Source organism: Nerophis lumbriciformis, linkage group LG12 (assembly GCF_033978685.3).
Source record: "Nerophis lumbriciformis linkage group LG12, RoL_Nlum_v2.1, whole genome shotgun sequence".
NCBI classification, from domain to species: domain Eukaryota; kingdom Metazoa; phylum Chordata; class Actinopteri; order Syngnathiformes; family Syngnathidae; genus Nerophis; species Nerophis lumbriciformis.
In genome coordinates, this window is record NC_084559.2 from 3,492,567 (window position 1) to 3,518,321 (window position 25,755).

The window sequence follows — 25,755 nt, forward strand, 5'->3', positions numbered from 1 at the left end:
ACAATCTGTCACTCCTAATCGCTAAATCCCATGAAATCTTATACGTCTAGCCCAGGGGTCGGCAACCTTTACCAGTCAAAGAGCCATTTTGACCAGTTTCACAAATTAAAGAAAACAACGGGAGCCACAAAATTCTTTTGAAGTTTAAAATGAAATAACACTGCATACAAAGTTTTTTTTTTGCTTTGTGCTATGTATAAACCAGGGGTCTCAGACACGCGGCCCACACCTTAATATTAAAATTTAATGTTAGTGCGGCTCGTGGGTTTTACATGAATAGCGCTTGACAGCGTCATACTTGTCAACCCTCCCAATTTTTCCGGCAGACTACGAATTTCAGGGTGACTGTTCTCTCGAACGTGCCGCGATGGTACAGCATTTAACGCTCACTACGACAAGTTTGCCAGCGTTGTTGGTAGCAGGGGTGTATAATGTAGCCTGGAAGAGTCAGGGCTGCATGGGATTCTGGGTATTTGTTCTGTTGTGTTTATGTTGTGTTAAGGTGCAGATGTTCTCCCGAAATGTGTTTGTCATTCTTGTTTGGTTTTGGTTCAAAGTGTGGCACATTATTAGTAAGAGTGTTAAAGTTGTTTTATATGGCCTCCGTCAGTGTAACCTGTGTGGCTGTTGATCAAGTATGCCTTGCTGTCACTTTTACGTTTGCAAGCAAAAGATGCATATAACAAGAAGCCGGGCTGGCACACTGTTAATACAAATTGTAGAGGGTGCTAAATGCTGTACCATCATGGCACGCCTTATTATTATTGTCAGGGTGAAAATCGGAGAATATTAATCCCGATAGTTTTCTGCGAGAGGCACTGAAATCCGGAAGTCTCCCGGGAAAATTGGGGTGGCCGGCAAGTACGCAGCTGAGCCGCATCAGAGTGATCAAAGAGCCGCATGCGGCTCCGGAGCCGCGGGTTGCCGACCCCTGGTCTTGATATTTTACGGTAATGTGTTAATAATTTCACACATAAGTCGCTCCTGAGTATAAGTCGCACCCCCGGCCAAACTATGGAAAAAACTGCGACTTATAGTCCGAAAAATACGGTAAATAAGATGAAATATCTCAAATAAGGGTGATATTTGCTTATTTTCTGTCTGATAAGATAATTCTTCTCACTAAGCAGATTTTATGTTAGAGTGTTTTACTTGTTTTAAGTGTCCTAAATGATCTCAGTAAGATATTACAGCTTGTTGCTGAGATTTGATGACCTATATTGAGTAAAACACGCTTGAAACTAGAATATCAACTGTTGCAAAGCTGCACTGCAAAAAGTCAGTGCTCAAAAACAAGAAAAAAAATATACAAAAATGAGGGGTATTTTATTTGAACGAAGCAAAATTATCTGCCAATAGAACAAGAAAATTTGGCTTGTCAAGACTTTCCAAAACAAGTAAAATTAGCTAACTTCAATGAACCCAAAAATACCTTAAAATAAGTATATTCTCACTAATAACAAGTGCACTTTTCTTGATAGAAAAACATTAGACCTTTTGGGGGTTTTTTCAAGCTTGAAGTAAGAAATTATGACTTTAAAAAAGTAGTTTTATACTTGTGAGTGTTGATGACACAGCTTTGCAACACTTGATATTCTAGTTTCAAGCATGTTTTACTCAATATAGGTCATCAAATCTCAGCAACAAGCTGTAATATCTTACTGAGATCATTTAGGACCAAAAGACTTAAAACAAGTAAAACACTCTAACATAAAATCTGCTTAGTGAGAAGAATTATCTTATCAGACAGAAAATAAGCAAATATCACCCTTATTTGAGATATTCAATCTTACTTAGATTTCAGTTTTTGCAGTGCTGCTATGAACGCGTGGACAAATGCATATTTCAAAGAGCGTGTGCACATGTGTTGTTTCAACATTTTGGCGGCCGTGTTCTCCTGGACGGAGCCAGTGGAAAAGCTGGATGACTAACTTGACTATTTAGGAAAAATCCACCGGGGTTGGCTAACGCGCTGCCACATAGTCGTGTGTGCATATTCAGTGAGCACCAAAATATTGCATTTTGCAAACAGGAATAGAAATGAAGCCTGTGATGTGATGGGGTGCATCTGTTTACTTCTACAAGTACAAAAGCACCCATGGCTTTTTAGCTGGCAGGATTATGCAAAAAAAGTACAGCAAGTCTGTGGATTGAGTAGAAAGAATGAACATACACTATACGATACACGGATTGTTCTTCAGCAGCAGGAACTCCGGAGACAGCGTGCAGGTAGGAAATGATTTACTCCAATAAATCATTCAAAAAAGTACAAAAACGAACAAAGCAAGCAAACACGAGGAGAGCGTGCCGATTGCACGGGCAATGCCTATAGCACGGGGAGCTAACATAATAGCTAACAAGTACCGTAATTTCCGCACCATAAGCCGCCCTGGGTTATAAGCCGCGCCTTCAATGAACGGCATATTTCAAAACTTTGTCCACCTATAAGCCGCCCCGTGTTATAAGCCGCATCTAACAGCGCTAAAGGAATGTCAAAAAAACAGTCAGATAGGTCAGTCAAACTTTAATAATATATTAAAAACCAGCGTGATGTGGGCGCGCATGGAGTCGTATATCAACATGGACGGAGCTGCGTGAAAAAAGCCACCCGGCCTCTTCGCGTAAACTTACCTTAACCACTCGCTCATCTTTTCTTCATCCATCCATCCCTTCGAGTTAGCTTTTATGATGACGCCGGCTGGAAAGGTCTCTTTTGGCAAGGTCTTCCTTTTGAATATCACCATGGGTGGAAGTTTCTGGCCATTAGCATGGCAAGCTAGAACCACAGTGAAGGATGACTTCTCATTCCCTGTGGTGCGAATATTCACCGTACGTGCTCCCGTTGTATCCACAGTGCGGTTCACAGGAATATCAAAAGTCAGTGGAACCTCGTCCATGTTGATAATGTTCTCTGGCCGGATCTTTTTTTCAGCTATCTTGTTTTTACAATATGCACGGAAAGTAGCCAGCTTTTCTTGAAAGTCTTTAGGCAGTTGCTGTGAAATAGTAGTCCGTGTGCGGATGGAGAGATTGCGTCTTTTCATGAACCGGAAACCTGTCGCTTAGTAGGAGCCATTTTGTGGTCTTTACAGATGTAAACACACAAAGGAAATGAAACGTAATATCCGCGCGCTTCTTCTTCTTCTACGGGGGCGGGTGGTTGCTTACAGTAGAAGAAGAAGCGCTTCCTCTTCTATGGGGGCGGGTGCTTACCTTGGCGGTTGCTTGCGTAGAAGAAGAAGCACTTCCTCTTCTACGGGGAAAAAAGATGGCGGCTGTTTACCGTAGTTGCGAGACCGAAACTTTATGAAAATGAATCTTAATATTAATCCATATATAAAGCGCACCGGGTTATAAGCCGCACTGTCAGCTTTTGAGTAAATTTGTGGTTTTTAGGTGCGGCTAATAGTGCGGAAAATACGGTAGTGATGGGTTGATGAGGCGTCATGAAGCGTTTCGACACATTGCAAAACTGTACTGATACTGTGTCGATACTGTGTCACTAAATACTGACATCTGCTGGACATTTACAAATCCCTACAGGCAACCTATGGACCGACTCAACTGACACTGATTTTATGACCTAGTACAGGGGTCGGCAACCTTTACCAGTCTAAAGAGCCATTTTGACCAGTTTCACAAATTAAAGAAAACAATGGGAGCCACAAAAATCTTTTGAAATTTAAATTGAAATAACACTGCAAAGTTTTTTTTTTGTGCTTTGTGCTATGTATAAAGCAAGGGTCTCAGACACGCGGCCAGCACCTTAATATGAAAACTGAATGTTAGTGCGGCCCGCGGGTTTTATATGAATGGCGCTAGACAGCGTCATACTTGTCAATCCTCCCGATTTTTCCGGCAGACTACGAATTTCAGAGCAAATGTTCTCTCGATCGTACAGCATTTAGCGCCCACTACAACTAGCGTACCGGCCCAGCCACACTTGCTCACGTAAGTGACAGCAAGGCATACTTGATCAACAACCACACAGGTTTCACTGACGGTGGCGGTATAAAAAAACTTTAACACTCTTACTAATAATGCGCCACACTGTGAACCCACACCAAACAAGAATGACAAACACATTTCGGGAGAACATCTGCACCGTAACACAACATAAACACAACAGAACAAATACCCAGAATCCCATGCAGCCCTAACTTTTCCGGGCTACATTATACACCCCCGCTACAAACCCCGCCCACCTCAACCGACTTTCTGCAAAGTCAGTTGCTACAGAGCTCCAAACTTCATGTGACCTTAGCCCACGTACAGTATGCAGAGAGCTTCCTGGAATGGGTTTCCATGGCCGAGCAGCTGCATCTAAACCATACATCACCAAGTCCAATGCAAAGCGTCGGATGCAGTGGTGTAAAGCACGTTGCCACTGGACTCTAGAGCTGTGGAAACGCCTTCTCTGGAGTGATGAATCACGCTTATCCATCTGGCAATCTGATGGACGAGTGTGGGTTTGGAGGTTGCCAGGAGAACGGTATATTTCGGACTGCATTGTGCCGAGTGTGAAATTTGGTGGAGGAGAAGTTTTGGAGTGAGGTTGTTTTTCAGAAGTTGGGCTTAGCACCTTAGTTCCAGTGAAAGGAACTTTGAATGCTCAAGGATACCAAAACATTTTGGACAATTCCATGCTCCCAACCTTGTGGGGCGGACCCCTTCCTCTTCCAACATGCCTGTGCACCAATGCCATAAAGATATGGATGACAGAGTCTGGTGTGGATGAACTTGACTGGCCTGCACAGAGTCCTGACCTGAACCCGCTAATGCTAATAGAACACCTTTGGGATGAATTAGAACAGAGACTGAGAGCCAGGCCTTCTCGACCAACATCAGTGTGTGACCTCACCAATGCACTTTTGGAAGAATGATCAAAAAGTCCTATAAACACACTCCGCAACCTTGTGGACAGCCTTCCCAGAAGAGTTGAAGCTGTAACAGCTTCAAAAGGTGGACTGACATCATATTGAACCCTATGGGTTAGGAATGGGATGGCACTTCAAGTTCATATGTGAGTCAAGGCAGGTGGCCAAATACTTTTGGCAATATAGTGTATATACCGTATATAATATATACTGATGGGGGGGTTGATGTGTGAGGGAGCAGGGTTGGGGTGGAGCAGGGTTGGGGTGGGGCCGGGGTTTGGTGGTAGCAGGGGTGTATAATGTAGCCCGGAAGAGTCAGGGCTGCATGGGATTCTGGGTATTTGTTCTGTTGCGTTTATGTTGTGTTAAGGTGCAGATGTTCTCCCGAAATGTGTTTGTCATTCTTGTTTGGTTTTGGTTCAAAGTGTGGCGCATTATTAGTAAGAGTGTTAAAGTTGTTTTATATGGCCACCGTCAGTGTAACCTGTGTGGCTGTTGACCAAGTATGCCTTGCTGTCACTTACGTGTGCAAGCAGAAGATGCATATAACAAGAGGCTGGGCTGGCACGCTATTAATACAGATTGTAGAGGGTGCTAAATGCTATTATCATTGTAAGGGTGAAAATCGGAGAATATTAATCCCGGGAATTTTCTGAGAGAGGCACTGAAATCCGGAAGTCTCCCGGGAAAATCGGGGGGGTCGGCAAGTATGCAGCTGAGCCGCATCAGAGTGATCAAAGAGCCGCATGCGGCTCCGGAGCCGCGGGTTGCCGACCCCTGACCTAGTATATACAATAATAAAAACCAAGTCACTGTATTTCATTTAAATAAAAATATATCATATCTTTTTCAGATACAGTCAGTAAATAATGTGAACATGTATCATAACATGGAAATCTAAGAGAACGTGTTGTGAATGAGGATGCTTGTGGACTGGGAATATTTTATTTTTATTTTTTTTACACATTTTTATCTAAAAAAAACAACAGTTTTTCCAACGTATTCAATTTTAGACGATTTCTCTTCTTAGTTATTATTTCTCCGGCTGTAGAAAAGACCCGCTCACAGGGCACAGAGGAGGCGGGAGTGCGACACAATTTGCATATCGGTCGCGTGACCGAAACAGCTCATGATCGGTCACGTGACTTTCTAAAAGCGGTACGCGCACCGACACAGGGTTTTGCTCTACGAGCTCGACGCATGCGCTGATGCATTGGTGTTGCCGGACCCATCACGACTAACAAGGAACAGTAAGACGGGACTTAGCGCAAGAAAAACCGTAGGGAACCAACGTAACAGTTGCATTAACCAAACAAAAGCACCAGACTGAGTGTGGCCAAAGCCAGAACGAAATCGCTCTCTGATTAGTGCCCGGCAGCAGGTGAGCGTCCCGAACACTAATCAGAGGCAGGTGAAAATAATCAGCACCCATGACAACCAAGAAACACCAAACAGGGGTGCAGAAGCAGAACTTAAACCACAAGTGAATCAAAACCCAAAATAAACTGCAATCCGATCATCAGAGGGTCAAAATGTGCGAGAAAATGAGAGCAGACAGTGTTGACAAACAATGTTGCAACCTTGTGTGGGAACCACAAAAGAAGAATCCCTGTGGGATGCAGAAACTGGCAGACAAATTTTCCGTGCAACGTTCATATTGTTGTTACTCAGCCAGCGTTTGTGGGTCTGATGGACCCGTTGCATTTTGTGGCTTTTAATGCCTCACAATCAAACACTTGTATGTTAAAATACTGAGAAGATGTTTATTGGGATAAGGTAAACATCTGTTCAGTATTTTAACATAAAAGTGTTTGATTCTGAGGCATTAAAAGCCACAAAAAGCAACGGGTCCATCAGACCCACAAACGCTGGCTGAGTAGCAACAATATGAACATTACACAAGGGTTAACTAACAAAATCCTATTGACATCATACAGTATATCGTAACAGCAATCATTTCTAAAAACATCCGTGTGTTGTCTGTGCCTTCTAATTAAGTCATCATGGAGTATCAGGCCTGTTTGCAGGCATGGATGATCAGGGCTTTCCAGTCTTCTTTGTCGTCTGCCCCATGTGTGAGTTCTACATTGATATTTCCGATAACATTTCTTATTCAGGTAATATATGTCGTTCGTTATGGACTTGGACCTTTCTTTCCTACTGGTTTTCCTATTAAAGGGGAACATTATCACCAGACCTATGTAAGCGTCAATATATACCTTGATGTTGCAGAAAAAAGACCATATATTTTTTTAACCGATTTCCAAACTCTAAATGGGTGAATTTTGGCGAATTAAACGCCTTTCTATTATTCGCTCTCGGAGCGATGACGTCACATCGGGAAGCAACCCGCCATTTTCTCAAACACCGGGTCAAATCAGCTCTGTTATTTTCCGTTTTTTCGACTGTTTTCCGTACCTTGGAGACATCATGCCTCGTCGGTGTGTTGTCGGAGGGTGTAACAACACGAACAGGGACGGATTCAAGTTGCACCAGTGGCCCAAAGATGCGAAAGTGGCAAGAAATTGGACGTTTGTTCCGCGCACTTTACCGACGAAAGCTATGCTACGACAGAGATGGCAAGAATGTGTGGATATCCTGCGACACTCAAAGCAGATGCATTTCCAACGATAAAGTCAAAGAAATCTGCCGCCAGACCCCCATTGAATCTGCCGGAGTGTGTGAGCAATTCAGGGACAAAGGACCTCGGTAACACGGCAAGCAATGGCGGCAGTTTGTTCCCGCAGACGAGCGAGCTAAACCCCCTGGATGTCTTGGCTCACACTGTCAAGAGAAGAATATCGACCCTAGCTTCCCTGGCCTGCTGACATCAACTCCAAAACTGGACAGATCAGCTTTCAGGAAAAGAGCGCGGAAGAGGGTATGTCTACAGAATATATTAATTGATGACAATTGGGCTGTCTGCACTCTCAAAGTGCATGTTGTTGCCAAATGTATTTCATATGCTGTAAACCTAGTTCATAGTTATTAGTTTCCTTTAATGCCAAACAAACACATACCAATCGTTGGTTAGAAGGCGATCGCCGAATTCGTCCTCGCTTTCTCCCGTGTCGCTGGCTGTCGTGTCGTTTTCGTCGGTTTCGCTTGCATACGGTTCAAACCGATATGGCTCAATAGCTTCAGTTTCTTCTTCAATTTCGTTTTCGCTACCTGCCTCCACACTACAACCATCCGTTTCAATACATGCGTAATCTGTTGAATCGCTTAAGCCGCTGAAATCCGAGTCTGAATCCGAGCTAATGTCGCTATAGCTTGCTGTTCTATGCGCCATGTTTGTTTGTGTTGGCTTCACTATGTGACATCACAGGAAAATGGACGGGTGTATATAACGATGGTTAAAATCAGGCACTTTGAAGCTTTTTTTAGGGATATTGCGTGATGGGTAAAATTTTGAAAAAAACTTTGAAAAATAAAATAAGCCACTGGGAACTGATTTTTAATGGTTTTAACCCTTCTGAAATTGTGATAATGTTCCCCTTTAACATACAAGGCACGTTCTCAGTTGGTTATTTATGCCTCATATAACGTACACTTATTCAGCCTGTTGTTCACTATTCTTTATTTATTTTAAATTGCCTTTCAAATGTCTATTCTTGGTGTTGGCTTTTATCATACTCCAGTGCAACTTATATATGTTTTTTTTCCTTCTTTATTATGCATTTTCGGCCAGTGCGATTTATACTCCGGAGCGACTTATACTCCGAAAAAAATACGGTAAATATTGTAGTAAATAAAACCCCAGAAGGCAAAATGAATTGTCTTCGGGGTGGTCAACCCCTCCAGTCCCAACCAGTATTATTTCTGAGGATGTACACTTTTCATTGTGCATACAGTACAACTTAATCACATTAAAAAATCCCAATAATGAACTTAAACCACAAGTGAGTACGCCTCAGGTTGTCTAAAAAACATGTTTTTGCTTTTCCTGCAAAGGGAGTGAGTGAATTCAAGGTCGCAGCTCAGATGGGAGCTTTTTCTTTGACAAGAAAGCAGATTGGGCAAAGGCTGTCCTACATTTTGGGATGCTCTACTGCCCTCGAGTAGTACCTCTGGTACATAGAGCGAAGCACGTTGCACGGTGCAGACTTGTTTTGACTAAAGCATGGCTGCCCAACACCCACCTGGAAAGATGGCAATACCTGCGCTTATACTTATACACTGCAAAAACTGAAATCTAAGTAAGATGAAATATCTCAAATAAGTGTGATATTTGCTTATTTTCTGTCTGATAAGATAATTCTTCTCACTAAGCAGATTTTATGTTAGAGTGTTTTACTTGTTTTAAGTGTTTTGGTCCTAAATGATCTCAGTAAGATATTACAGCTTGTTGCTGAGATTTGATGACCTATATTGAGTATAAATAGTAAAAATATAAATAGTCTTAAAAAGTCAAAGAAACACTTCCTCACATCCAATATGTTGCACATTACCACACTGCATGGATTAACATGAGTTCAGGTATTCCAGAACAGAAACATTTGGCCGTCTCCATTCCACAATTGTTTTAAACAGATTTAGCAGAATTTAACTGGTTGAGAGAGGTAGGAAAAAAACTTTTTTTTCAGTCTGCTGGTTTTTGTTTTTTCTGCTCTATATCGTCTGCTTGATGGCAGCAGTTCAACAAGTCTGTGACCAGGGTGTGACTTGTCCTTTATTATTTTTACTGCCATATTAATGTAGCGCAAACTGTATAGTTCTCCTAGAGGAGAGGGGGGGGGTTGCAGTTATCCTCTGGGCAACTTTAACGACCCTCTGGAGCGGTAGAGCAGCGGTAGAAGGCCACCGGCAGTTTTTTTTGAGGGATGTTATTTCGCCGCAGTATGCTCAAGAAGTAAAATCTCTGCTGGACTTTCTTCACCTACTTGGTGATGTTTTCGCCCCAGTTTAGGTTCTCGGTCACGTTGACTACGGTTCCATGCACTAAATTAGTCAAATAGTTAATCTTTTGGGGATTTTCACACCTACATGTGAAGTCCCAATGTCCATGCACACTATTATGTTAGATCCACTATGGACTGGACTCTCACTGTTATGTTAGATCCACTATGGACTGGACTCTCACTATTATGTTAGATCTACTATGGACTGGACTATCGCTATTATGTTAGATCCACTATGGACTGGACTCTCACACTATTATGTTAGATCCACTATGGACTGGACTCTCACACTATTATGTTAGATCCACTATGGACTGGACTCTCACTATTATGTTAGCTCCACTATGGACTGGACTCTCTCACTATTATGTTAGATCTACTATGGACTGGACTCTCACTATTATGTTAGATCCACTATGGACTGGACTCTCACTATTATGTTAGATCCACTATGGACTGGACTCTCACTGTTATGTTAGATCCACTATGGACTGGACTCTCACTATTATGTTAGATCCACTATGGACTGGACTCTCACTATTATGTTAGATCCACTATGGACTGCACTCTCACTATTATGTTAGATCCACTATGGACTGCACTCTCACTATTATGTTAGATCCACTATGGACTGGACTCTCACTATTATGTTAGATCTACTATGGACTGGACTATCGCTATTATGTTAGATCCACTATGGACTGGACTCTCACACTATTATGTTAGATCCACTATGGACTGGACTCTCACACTATTATGTTAGATCCACTATGGACTGGACTCTCACTATTATGTTAGCTCCACTATGGACTGGACTCTCTCACTATTATGTTAGATCTACTATGGACTGGACTCTCACTATTATGTTAGATCCACTATGGACTGGACTCTCACTATTATGTTAGATCCACTATGGACTGGACTCTCACTGTTATGTTAGATCCACTATGGACTGGACTCTCACTATTATGTTAGATCCACTATGGACTGGACTCTCACTATTATGTTAGATCCACTATGGACTGCACTCTCACTATTATGTTAGATCCACTATGGACTGCACTCTCACTATTATGTTAGATCCACTATGGACTGGACTCTCACACTATTATGTTAGATCCACTATGGACTGGACTCTCTCACTATTATGTTAGATCCACTATGGACTGGACTCTCACTATTATGTTAGATCCACTATGGACTGGACTCTCACACTATTATGTCAGATCCACTATGGACTGGACTCTCACTATTATGTTAGATCCACTATAGACTGGAATCTCACTATTATGTTAGATCCACTATGGACTGGACTCTCACAATATTATGTTAGATCCACTATGGACTGGACTCTCACACTATTATGTTAGATCCACTATGGACTGGACTCTCACAATATTATGTTAGATCCACTATGGACTGGACTCTCACTATTATGTTAGATCTACTATGGACTGGACTATCGCTATTATGTTAGATCCACTATGGACTGGACTCTCACACTATTATGTTAGATCCACTATGGACTGGACTCTCACACTATTATGTTAGATCCACTATGGACTGGACTCTCACTATTATGTTAGCTCCACTATGGACTGGACTCTCTCACTATTATGTTAGATCTACTATGGACTGGACTCTCACTATTATGTTAGATCCACTATGGACTGGACTCTCACTATTATGTTAGATCCACTATGGACTGGACTCTCACTGTTATGTTAGATCCACTATGGACTGGACTCTCACTATTATGTTAGATCCACTATGGACTGGACTCTCACTATTATGTTAGATCCACTATGGACTGCACTCTCACTATTATGTTAGATCCACTATGGACTGCACTCTCACTATTATGTTAGATCCACTATGGACTGGACTCTCACTATTATGTTAGATCTACTATGGACTGGACTATCGCTATTATGTTAGATCCACTATGGACTGGACTCTCACACTATTATGTTAGATCCACTATGGACTGGACTCTCACACTATTATGTTAGATCCACTATGGACTGGACTCTCACTATTATGTTAGCTCCACTATGGACTGGACTCTCTCACTATTATGTTAGATCTACTATGGACTGGACTCTCACTATTATGTTAGATCCACTATGGACTGGACTCTCACTATTATGTTAGATCCACTATGGACTGGACTCTCACTGTTATGTTAGATCCACTATGGACTGGACTCTCACTATTATGTTAGATCCACTATGGACTGGACTCTCACTATTATGTTAGATCCACTATGGACTGCACTCTCACTATTATGTTAGATCCACTATGGACTGCACTCTCACTATTATGTTAGATCCACTATGGACTGGACTCTCACACTATTATGTTAGATCCACTATGGACTGGACTCTCTCACTATTATGTTAGATCCACTATGGACTGGACTCTCACTATTATGTTAGATCCACTATGGACTGGACTCTCACACTATTATGTCAGATCCACTATGGACTGGACTCTCACTATTATGTTAGATCCACTATAGACTGGAATCTCACTATTATGTTAGATCCACTATGGACTGGACTCTCACAATATTATGTTAGATCCACTATGGACTGGACTCTCACACTATTATGTTAGATCCACTATGGACTGGACTCTCACAATATTATGTTAGATCCACTATGGACTGGACTCTCACTATTATGTTAGATCCACTATGGACTGGACTCTCACTATTATGTTAGATCCACTATGGACTGGACTCTCACATTATTATGTTAGATCCACTATGGACTGGACTCTCACTATTATGTTAGATCCTCTATGGACTGGACTCTCACTATTTTGTTAGATTCACTATGGACTGGACTCTCACTATTATGTTGGATCCACTATGGACTGGACTCTCACTAGTATGTTAGATCCACTATGGACTGGACTCTCACTATTATGTTGTATCCACTATAGACTGGACTCTCACACTATTATGTTAGATCCACTATGGACTGGACTCTCACAATATCATGTTAGATCCACTATGGACTAGACTCGCACACTATTATGTTAGATCCACTATGGACTGGACTCTCACAATACCATGTTAGATCCACTATGGACTGGACTCTCACTATTATGTTAGATCCACTATGGACTGGACTCTCACTATTATGTTAGATCCACTATGAACTGGACTCTCACACTATTATGTTAGATCCACTATGGACTGGACTCTCACTTCTATATTAGATCCACTATGGACTGGACTCTCACACTATTATGTTAGATCCACTATGGACTGGACTTTCACTATTATGTTAGATCCACTATGGACTGGACTCTCACTATTATGTTAGATCCACTATGGACTGGACTCTCGCTATTATGTTAGATCCACTATGGACTGGACTCTCACAATATCATGTTAGATCCACTATGGACTGGACTCTCACTATTATGTTAGATCCTTTATGGACTGGACTCTCACTATTATGTTAGATCCACTATAGACTGGACTCTCACTATTATGTTAGATCCACTATAGTCTGGAATCTCACTATTATGTTAGATCCACTATGGACTGGACTCTCACTATTATGTTAGACCCACTGTGGACTGGACTCTCACTATTATGTTAGATCCACTATGGACTGGACTCTCACACTATTATGTTAGATCCACTATGGACTGGACTCTCACACTATTATGTTAGATCCACTATAGACTGGAATCTCACTATTATGTTAGATCCACTATGGACTGGACTCTCACTATTATGTTAGATCCACTATGGACTGGAATCTCACTATTATGTTATATCCACTATGGACTGGACTCTCACTATTATGTTAGATCCACTATGGACTGGACTCTCACATTATTATGTTAGATCCACTATGGACTGGACTCTCACTATTATGTTAGATCCTCTATGGACTGGACTCTCACTATTTGGTTAGATTCACTATGGACTGGACTCTCACTATTATGTTAGATCCACTATGGACTGGACTCTCACTAGTATGTTAGATCCACTATGGACTGGACTCTCACTATTATGTTATATCCACTATAGACTGGACTCTCACACTATTATGTTAGATCCACTATGGACTGGACTCTCACTATTATGTTAGATCCACTATGGACTGGACTCTCTCACTATTATGTTAGATCCACTATGGACTGAACTCTTACTATTATGTTAGATCCACTATAGACTGGACTCTCACTATTATGTTAGATCCACTATGGAATAGACTCTTACTATTATGTTAGATCCACTATGGACTGGAATCTCACTATTATGTTAGATCCACTATAGACTGGAATCTCACTATTATGTTATATCCACTATGGACTGGACTCTCACACTATTATGTTAGATCCACTATGGACTGGACTTTCACTATTATGTTAGATCCACTATGGACTGAACTCTCACTTCTATGTTAGATCCACTATGGACTGAACTCTCACTTCTATGTTAGATCCACTATGGACTGGACTCTCACACTAATATGTTAGATCCACTATGGACTGGACTTTCACTATTATGTTAGATCCACTATAGACTGGACTCTCACTATTATGTTAGATCCACTATGGACTGGACTCTCACTATTATGTTAGATCCACTATGGACTGGACTCTCACTATTATGTTAGATCCACTATGGACTGGACTCACACTATTATGCTAGATCCACTGGACGTCCATGGCACCAGTCGCCCAGGGCCCTCCATGAAAAGGAGTTTGACACCCCTGGTTTGAAGTGTCAAAAATAAGCATTTTTATGGGCACATCCAATATTTGCGATTTCTTTCCTTTTCGCAGGGGAATTTGGTATCTGAGGGTTTTTTAAAGGTTAGAATTTGGTTTGTTATGACTCGGTCTTTGCACAATTGTTATTTTATTACATTTTCATCACTGAAACCTCATCTATATTTATAGTCGATACATCACAATGCCATTTAAGCTTGAGTTCCAGTAGTTTGTTTATGGACTTTAATGAGTGAAGTGTGATGGTGTCAGAGCTCTGTTGGCCGCCTCTGTGTAACCCAAGCCAGCACATATGTTACTGGCAGTATCTGCAAGGCCTTTGGCGCTCCTATTGTGACTGATGTTGACGTGGTTCTGATCCTGGTCTCTACTCATGAGCATACCTACACACTTAGTTATATGATGTGCTGTGTGGACTCTTGGATCCAGTGTGTGTCAGCCTTAAGGGTTCCAGCATATGTGTCATGGTTTGTGTGACCTAATTCAGCTTTGTCGACTTTGAAGTGTAAATATACGATTTTTCTTTTCCTCTACTTTTGAACGAGCAAGAGGCTTCTCTTTATTGCTAATATTTACCATCCATATTGATCTTTGCAAGCTCAACTCAGGTGTATGATTGGCTGTCCACGTGTTCTGTCTCTGCTTAATCCGAATCGGTGCCATTTGCTTGTCTCAAAAAGTATTTAAATGTCTATATTTTGAACTCTAAATCTGATAATAAACATGTCTTAGATTTATACACTGCAAAAAGTCAGTGTTCAAAAACAATACGTACTCATATAGTAGTGCACTTGTTATTAGTGAGAATATACTTATTTTAAGGTATTTTTTGGTTCAGTGAGGTTAGCTAATTTTACTTGTTTTGGAAAGTCTTGACAAGCCAAATTTTCTTGTTCAATTGGCAGATAATTTTGCTTAGTTCAAATTAAATACCCCTCTTTTTTTTTTTTTTTTCTTGTTTTTGAACACTGACTTTTTGCAGTGAATAACTTCGACTTTACATAATAATGTTCATACCAAAGAGAAAAAGAGCAGTATAACAATAGATATATGTTTCTGCAAAAATAAAACAAATAACCAATGGCCTATAATATACACATTAGTGTACCAAAGACAAACAATAAGTGACGAAAAAGTGCCATCTATCCATTTTCTACTGCTTGTCCCACACTGCAAAAAGTCAGTGTTCAAAAACAAGAAAGAAAAAATACAAAAATGAGGGGTATTTTATTTGAACTTAGCAAAATTATCTGCCAATAGAACAAGAAAATGTGGCTTGTCAAGACTTTCCAAAACAAGTAAAATTAGCTAACTTCAATGAACCCAAAAATAGCTTAAAATAAGTATATTCTCACTAATAACAAGTGCACTTTTCTTGGTAGAAAAGAAAAGACCTTTTTTCTCAATATGTTGAAAAATATTCTTAAATGATATATATAGTTTTTTGTTTTTTTTTCATGCTTGAAGGAAGAAATTGTTACTTTAAAAAAGTAGTTTTATACTTGTGAGTGTTGATGACACAGCTTTGCAACACTTGATATTCTAGTTTCAAGCATGTTTTACTCAACACACTGCAAAAAGTCAGTGTTCAAAAACAAGAAAAAAATAATACAAAAATGAGGGGTGTTTTATTTGAACTAAGCAAAATTATCTGCCGATAGAACAAGAAAATTTGGCTTGTCAAGACTTTCCAAAACAAGTAAAATTAGCTAACCTCAATGAACCCCAAAAATACCTTAAAATAAGTATATTCTCACTAATAACAAGTGCACTTTTCTTGGTAGAAAAGAAAATACCTTTTTTCTCAATATGTTGAAAAATATTCTTAAATGAAGTAAACGCTAGTGCCATTATCTTGACATAATGATATGTCATACCTGCCAACTACTCCGGTTTTCCCGTAATTAGTACGGTTTTCATCAACCTATTCCGGGTTACGGTTGCAGTGATAAAAAATAAGGTTTTTCATTAATTTAAAAAAAAAATTTTTTTTAAATGCGCGAGGCTATTTATAGCACCGCTGCCAAGCACGAGGCACCAGTTGCCATTGTTTCCAAACGAGCGAACGATCATGGAATCAGCCGGAGAAAAATCGCAAACGAGTCTTAAACCGAAAAGAAAACTGCAGTCATTCCGTGAAGAATATTCAAAAGCCTATCCGGGAATAATTATCCGTTCCAAAAAGGGTGAAAACTACGCGAATTGCACCTTGTGCAGACAAGATTTTTCGATCGGACACGGAGGAAATAGCGATGTAAAAGACCACGTTGGGACAAAAAAACACAAGTCTAATGCCGTTGCTAGCGATACAAGTGGAAAACTTTCAACGTTTTTCGGATTTTAGCCACAAAAAGGTAATGACACCAATGTTATCTATTGGAATTGTTTAGTACTGTTATACTGTTAAAAGTGTTTATACTATTTATGCTTTCAAGTCCAAGTTGAAGAAATCTTGTTAAATGTTGACAGCATAACTACCAAAATACAGAAGTATGTCCTTAATATTTTTGCAGTGCTATTTCTGTTGAAAAGTTAAAATGATTACATTAGAGATGTGATGTGCCACTTTTCAAGTGTCTGATGGCTTAAATTAATTTTCATTAATTTTTCATGTTTTGAATTCTTTTGAAAGGCTTACAAAAAAACTACATTTGAATTGTAATTCCATGCTATTGACAGGACTATTAATTTTAATGAAGTTAGCTTACCATGTTTACAGTATGATAATTGTGATAGAAATGTGAATTTTAGGCACAGAATATTTTTTACAATTGAACAAGGCAGTAGATTATACAAGCTTGGACAGAAAGTTAATAATGACACCAGTACTGTTTTACCATTTGTTTACTGTAAAAAGTGTTTATACTTTCAATTAACAAATTGAAGTCTTGTGAAAGGTTGACAGGATAACTGGCATTAACTGTCAAAAATAATTTCAAACTATTGAAGTTAGCTTACAGAATAAACATGTCAATCAACCCATATGATTTTTGCTGTAATATTATTGTTTTGAAAAGTCACTGTGACTGATAGAAAAGTGATGGTTTTAGCAACATTTTAACCTGTCTGAATGCTAATAATCATTTTGCGTCGGGGGGCGAAGCCTGAACCCCCCACCAGGACTTTGTCCTGGACCTACCGGGGCCTGCGGCCCCTGGACCCTGGCTACTAGGTTTTTCTGATTTCAAAAGTTGGCAGGTATGATATGTGCTCGGCATTAAAATTCTTGAAACCAGCAAACTTATACTAAAAACTAGTTTATATTTCTTAATGGAAAGGCAACAAGGCAACCGCTTGTTACTCTCGGGGTCTCCTAGCCGCTCAGTTAAATCATATAGTCTAAAAATGCATTTTTCCATGGATAACATGACATCATCGCGCCAAGTGCGTGCTCTTTCAGTCAATTAATGTACATATATACAGCCCGGCCCCCGGCAAAAAAATGTTTTATTGTAATTTTGAAGAATTTATCTAAATGTGCATGAACTATTTCTGTTCAAAATTGTTAGAAATGTTAAATGTTTAAATATTAACTTTGTCAGTTTACTGTACTGTGCCAACTGTAGTTTCCTCAGTTCCCAATTGTTTATTGAGTGTTGTTAAAAGGAAAGGTCATGTAACACAGTGGTGAACATGCCCTTTCCCAACTACTTTGGCACATGTTGCAGCCATGAAATTCTAAGTTAATTATTATTTGCAAAAATTTGCAAATATTCCGTTTATATTTACATCTAACACAATTTCCCAACTCATATGGAAACGGGGTTTGTAGTATAATATAGCATTTTTGAACAAAAATAAAAACAACCGTGTCAGCTTTGTGTAACTACTGTCAACATTTCAACTTGTTTTTGCTAATTTACACCTGTTTTCTCTTTGTGTAATGTAACTTCTTATGTATATTTCTTCCTTTTTATTTAGTCGTGATGTTTTTAGCATGTGCCACGTAAAAAAAAAAAAATGCTTTGAGCTACAAATGGGCCCCCCGGGCTACACTTTTGACACCCCTGTGTTAAGGTAACAGGACTGAGTAGAGCTCAAAGCACAAAATGTAAATAACTTCTGAAGTATATTACAGAGCAAGGTGCCTATACAACAGTGGAATGTATACATGAATGTGACATTAAAGGAATATATCAGATATGTCATCATCATATGAACATGTTTCGGGACTTCACTCACTACCCCTGTCTTTTTTTTTTCCTTTCTCTTTCAGGTCAATGTGACCTTGGTGTGGATTGAGTCTCCCTGTTCGACGTGAACAAAGAAAGCTAACAGACGCACTGGGGAGGAGAAGAAAAACAAGTAAGGGAGTGCAAACAGAACAAAGGGTGGAGAAGAAAAACATATCGGCATTTTTGCTGCTTGTTTGAATAGAATCCAAGGAAAGAATAGATGGATAAAAGGAAGAAAAAGGAGGTGGTTTGTGTGCGTGTGTGTGTGTGTGTGTGTGTGTGTGTGTGTGTGTGTGTGTGTGTGTGTGTGTGTGTGTGTGTGTGTGTGTGTGTGTGTGTGTGTGTCATTGAGTACTTTGCTATCCTTAAAAATGGCCAACTCACAGAACTTATTACTATGCGTGTGTATGGTCAAATCTACCTAGCAACAGCGGTCGGTCCTCACAACTACAGAAGTAAAAAAATGTTTTTACTTTGTGTGTTTTGCATTCTGAAGTGAGTTTGCAACCCTCTACTCCCATCTAGTGCTAGATATATATTTTTCATCATTCTAGCTATAGTGGAAAGGGGGGCCCTCACAACCTACTAACCAAACGTGGGTCCACACAAAGTAGGCAAGACATGTATGCGCGTGTGTGTGTGTGTGTGTGTGTGTGTTCTCGCAATGCTTACTTAATGGGGACATTGCTTTGTTTACACAGTCACATATTCTTTTTGTTTCTGTAATATTGCAATATTTTCTCGTAAAATTGTTACTTTTCTTATGTAAAATTATTTATTTTTAATGCAAAATGGTGACATTTGTCATATAAAATTATGACTTTTATCACAGTATTGCCAATTTTTTTGTTGTAAAATAGTGAAATTTTTTTGAGTAAAATTATTACTATTTTATGTAAAATGCAGCTGAGATAGGCTCCAGCGACCCCAAAAAGGGACAAGCGGTAGAAAATGGATGGATGGATGGATTTATTTTTAATGCGAAATGGTGACATTTGTCATATCCAATTCTGACTTTTATCACAGTATTTTTTGTCGTTCTTGTAAAATGGTGACATTTTTTGAGTAAAAAGATGACTTTTGTCATCATTTTGCCAAGTAAAATTCCGATTATTATTATAATGTTGCCAACATTTTAAAGTTTTCTTAAAAAATTGTGACTTTTGTCGAGTAAAATTACGACTCTTTTCATAAAATTGCCAAAATGTTAAGCTTTTCTTGTAAAGTTGTGACTGTTGTTGTGTAAAATTCTAACTTTTATCATAATATTGCACAAATGTTCAGTTTTTCTTCTAAGATGTTGACTTGCGTTGAGTAAAATTACGACTTTTATTCTAATACTTTTTCTTGTGAGATTCCAACTCATTTTTCACAACAAGCGTTTTTATATTTGCATAGTATGTATATATTATTAATGTTGTAAATACTAATCTTTATATATCGAGAAAGGGTGGTCCTAAAGAGGTAGGCATTTTTCGGAAGTATCAAGAAGTGAACAAGTACAAGAATGTGTGTGTGTGTGTGTGTGTGTGTGTGTGTGTGTGTGTGTGTGTGTGTGTGTGTGTGTGTGTGTGTGTGTGTTCTCGCAATGCTAGATATATATTTTTCATCATTCTAGCTATAGTGGAAAGGGGGGCCCTCACAACCTACTAACCAAACGTGGGTCCACACTAAGTAGCCAAGACATGTATGTGTGTGTGTGTGTGTGTTCTCGCAATGCTTACTTAATGGGGACATCGCTTTGTTTACACAGTCACATATTATTTTTGTTTCTGTAATATTGCAATATTTCCTCGTAAAATTGTTACTTTTCTTATGTAAAATTATTTATTTTTAATGCAAAATGGTGACATTTGTCATATAAAATTATGACTTTTATCACAGTATTGCCAATTTTTTTGTTGTTCTTGTAAAGTAGTGACATTTTTTTTAATAAAATTATTACTATTTTATGTAAAATGATTTATTTTTAATGCAAAATGGTGACATTTGTCATATCCAATTCTGCCTTTTATCACCGTATTTTTTGTTGTTCTTGTAAAATGGTGACATTTTTTGAGTAAAAAGATGACTTTTGTCATCATTTTGCCAAGTAAAATTCCGATTATTATTATAATGTTGCCAACATTGTAAAGTTTTCTTATAATATTGTGACTTTTGTCGAGTAAAATTACAACTCTTTTCATAAAATTGCCAAAATGTTAAGTTTTTCTTGTAAAATTGCGACTGTTATCGAGTAAAATTCCAACTATTATCATAATATTGCACAAATGTTCGGTTTTTCTTGTAAAATTTTGACTTGTGTTGAGTAAAATGACGACTTTTATCATAATACTGCCAAAATTCTAAGTTTTTCTTGTGAAACTGACCTTTTTCTTGTGAAATTCCAACTCATTTTTCACAACAAGCTTTTTTATATTTGCATAGTATGTATATATTATTAATGTTGTAAATACACATCTTTATATATCTAGAAAGGGTGGTCCTAAAGAGATAGGCATTTTTCTCAGGTGTCAAAAAGGTAACAAACACAATAATGTGTGTGTGTGAGTGTGTGTGTGTGTGTGTGTGTGTGTGTGTGTGTGTGTGTGTGTGTGTGTGTTTGCCATCCTTAAAAATGGCCAACTCGCATAACTTACTACTATGCGTGTGTACGGTCAAATCTACCTAGCAACAGCGGTCGGTCCTCACAACTACAAAAGTGAAATCTTTTTTTTTTTACTTTGTGTGTTTTGCATTCTGAAGTGAGTTTGCAACTCTCTACTCCCATCTAGTGCTAGATATATATTTTCATCATTCTAGCTATAGTAGAAAGGGGGGCCCTCACAACCACAACCTACTGACCAAACGTGGGTCCACACAAAGTAGGCAAGACATGTATGTGTGTGTGCGTGTGTGTGTGTGTGTTCTTGTATGTCTATCCTTCTTGAGAATTCAACCAGGAAAAGTAGCTTCCATATGAGGAGGTGTGAACAAGTTAGGACCGAAATCATGGTCCCAATACGGAAATCCACCGCATCTAGTAGAGAATGTCTCATTTGCACCCCTGGTGGTGAAATCTATCAAAATGAGGGTGGTCCCAAAAAGGAGGGATTTTTCAAATTGACTGTGTATGTTTTAAAAGTGCTCCCCCCCTCTGGTCAACATATGAAATAACAAGTGTATGTAAACATTTTAAAGTGCTCCCTTCTGGCCAACATATGTAATAACATGTGTGTGTAAGAAAGTTAAATGCACCCCCTCTGGTCAAAATTAATAAAACATAAATACATATGCATATACAGACATACTGTAATAACTTGAAGTAATTAAAAAAGATTAAAAAACAATTATAAACAAAAAAAATAACTAAAAGCAGTCTTTTTCTCACAATGTGTCGACTTTTGTCTTATAAAATTGGAAACAATTTCTCATATTATTTCTGTTTCTGTAATACTGCAATATTTTCTCATAAAAATTATGACTTTTTTTATGAAAAATTATTACTTTTGTAATGCAAAATGGTGACATTTGTCATATAAAATTCTGACTTTTCACAATATTGCAAATGTTTTGGTTGTTTTTGAGTAAAATTATTACTTTCGTCATAATTCTGCCAAATAGAATTCAGATTATTATTATAATATTGCCAAAATGTTAAAGTTTTCTTCCGAAATTGTGACTTTTGTCGAGTAAAATTACGACTCTTTTCATAAAATTGCCAAAATGTTAAGTTTTTCTTGTAAAATTGCGACTGTTATCGAGTAAAATTCCAACTATTATCTTAATATTGCACAAATGTTCGGTTTTTCTTGTAATATTTTGACTTATGTTGACTAAAATGACGACTTTTATCCTAAAACTGTGACCTTTTTCTTGTGAAATTCCAACTAATTTTTCACAACAAGCTTTTTTATATTTGCATAGTATGTATATGTTATTAATGTTGTAAATACACATCTTTATATATCTAGGGTGGTCCTAAAGAGGTAGGCATTTTTAGGAGGTCTCAAAAAGGTAACAAATACAAGAATGTGTGTGTGTGTGTGTGTGTGTGTGTGCGTGTGTGTGTGTGTGTGTGTGTGTGTGTGTGTGTGTGTGTGTGTGTGTGTGTGTGTCTGCAATATTTTCTCATAAAAATGATTACTTTTTTTATGAAAAATGATTACTTTTGTAATGCAAAATGGTGACATTTGTCATATAAAATTCTGACTTTTCATAATATTGCAAATGTTTTGGTTGTTTTTGATTAAATATTATTTATTTGTCATAATTCTGCCAAATAAAATTCAGATTATTATTATAATATTGCCAAAATGTTAAAGTTTTCTTCCGAAATTCTGACTTTTGTCGAGTAAAATTACGACTCTTTTCATAAAATTGCCAAAATGTTAAGTTTTTCTTGTAAAATTGCGACTGTTATCGAGTAAAATTCCAACTATTATCATAATATTGCACAAATGTTTGGTTTTTCTTGTAAAATTTTGACTTGTGTTGAGTAAAATGACGACTTTTATCACAATACTGCCAAAATTCTAAGTTTTTCTTGTGAAACTGACCTTTTTCTTGTGAAATTCCAACTCATTTTTCACAACAAGCTTTTTTATATTTGCATAGTATGTATATATTATTAATGTTGTAAATACACATCTTTATATGTCTAGATAGGGTGGTCCTAAAGAGGTAGGCATTTTTCCACGGTCTCAAGAAGGTAACAAACACAATAATGTGTGTGTGTGTGTGTGTGTGTTAGCCGTCCTTAAAAATGGCCAACTCGCATAACTTACTACTATGCGTGTGTACGGTCAAATCTACCTAGCAACAGCGGTCGGTCCTCACAACTACAAAAGTGAAATGTTCTTTTTTTTTACTTTGTGTGTTTTGCATTCTGAAGTGAGTTTGCAACTCTCTACTCCCATCTAGTGCTAGATATATTTTTTTCATCATTCTAGCTATAGTAGAAATGGGGGCCCTCACAACCACAACCTACTGACCAAACGTGGGTCCACACAAAGTAGGCAAGACATGTGTGTGTGTGTGCGCGTGTGTGTGTGTTCTTGTATGTCTATCCTTCTTGAGACATCAACCAGGAAAAGTAGCTTCCATATGAGGAGGTGTGAACAAGTTAGGACCAAAATCATGGTCCCAATACGGAAATCCATCGCATCTAATAGAGAATGTCTCATTTGCACCCCTGGTGGTGAAATCTATCAAAATGAGGGTGGTCCCAAAAAGGAGGGATTTTTCAAATTGACTGTGTATGTTTTAAAAATGCTCCCCCCTCTGGCCAACATATGAAATAACAAGTGTGTGTAAACATTTGAAGTGCTCCACCTCTGGCCAACATATGTAATAACAAGTGTGTGTAAGAAAGTTAAATGCACCCCCTCTGGTCAAAATTAATAAAACATAAATACATATGCATATACAGACATACTGTAATAACTTGAAGTAATTAATAAAGATTAAAAATCATCTACAAAAAAAAATTAAAAATAAACTAAAAGCAGTCTTTTTCTCACAATGTGTCGACTTTCGTCTTATAAAATTGGGAACAATTTCTCATATTATTTCTGTTTCTGTAATATTGCAATATTCTCTCGTAAAATTATTACTTTTTTATGAAAAATTATTACTTTTGTGATGCAAAATTGTGACATTTGTCATATAAAATTCTGACTTTTCACAATATTGCCAATTTTTTGGTTATTTTTGAGTAAAATTATTACTTTTGTCATAATTTTGCCAAGTAAAATTCCGATTATTATTATAATATTGCCAAAATGTTAGTTTTCTTCCGAAATTGTGACTTTTGTCGCGGAAAATTACGACTCTTTTCATAAAATTGCCAACACGTTAAGCTTTTCTTGTAAAATTGCGACTGTTATTGAGTAAAATTCCAACTATTATCATAATATTGCACAAATGTTCAGTTTTTCTTGTAAAATATTGACTTATGTTGACTAAAATGACGACTTTTATCCTAAAACTGTAAGTTTTTCTTGTGAAACTGTGACCTTTTTCTTGTGAAATTCCAACTAATTTTTCACAACAAGCTTTTTTATATTTGCATAGTATGTATGTATTATTAATGTTGTAAATACACATCTTTATATATCTAGAAAGGGTGGTCCTAAAGAGGTAGGCATTTTTCGGAGGTCTCAAAAAGGTAACAAATACAAGAATGTGTGTGTGTGTGTGTGTGTGTGTGTGTGTGTGTGTGTGTGTGTGTGTGTGTGTGTGTGTGTGTGTGTGTGTGTGTGTCTGTCTGCAATATTTTCTCATAAAAATTATTACTTTTTTTATGAAAAATTATTACTTTTGTAATGCCAAATGGTGACATTTGTCATATAAAATTCTGACTTTTCACAATATTGCAAATGTTTTGGTTGTTTTTGAGTAAAATTATTACTTTTGTCATAATTCTGCCAAATAAAATTCAGATTATTATTATAATTTTGCCAAAATGTTAAAGTTTTCTTCCGAAATTCTGACTTTTGTCGAGTAAAATTCCAACTATTATCATAATATTGCACAAATGTTTGTTTTTTCTTGTAAAACTTTGACTTGTGTTGAGTAAAATGACGACTTTTATCACAATACTGCCAAAATTCTAAGTTTTTCTTGTGAAACTGACCTTTTTCTTGTGAAATTCCAACTCATTTTTCACAACAAGCTTTTTTATATTTGCATAGTGTGTATATATTATTAATGTTGTAAATACACATCTTTATATATCTAGATAGGGTGGTCCTAAAGAGGTAGGCATATTTCGGAAGTCTAAAGAAGGTAAGAAATACAAGAATGTGTGTGTGCGTGTGTGTGTGTGTGTGTGTGTGTGTGTGTGTGTGTGTGTGTGTGTGTGTGTTTGCCGTCCTTAAAAATGGCCAACTCGCATAACTTACTACTATGCGTGTGTGTACGGTCAAATCTACCTCACAACTACAAAAGTGAAAAATTGTTTTTACTTTGTGTGTTTTGCATTCTGAAGTGAGTTTGCAACTCTCTACTCCCATCTAGTGCTAGATATATTTTTTTTCATCATTCTAGCTATAGTGGAAA

At 38.0% G+C, this 25,755-nt stretch overlaps 1 protein-coding gene across 1 annotated transcript in view; it reads left to right on the plus strand.

Moving 5' to 3' along the window:
- LOC133623021 (semaphorin-4C-like) overlaps positions 1-25,755 on the plus strand; it is a 441,154-nt gene that overhangs the window by 159,766 nt on the left and 255,633 nt on the right. Inside the window, exon 2 of the mRNA XM_061985929.2 lies at positions 18,756-18,844. The gene's annotated coding sequence lies outside the window, so the exon portion shown is untranslated. The remainder of the gene's footprint in view (positions 1-18,755; positions 18,845-25,755) is intronic.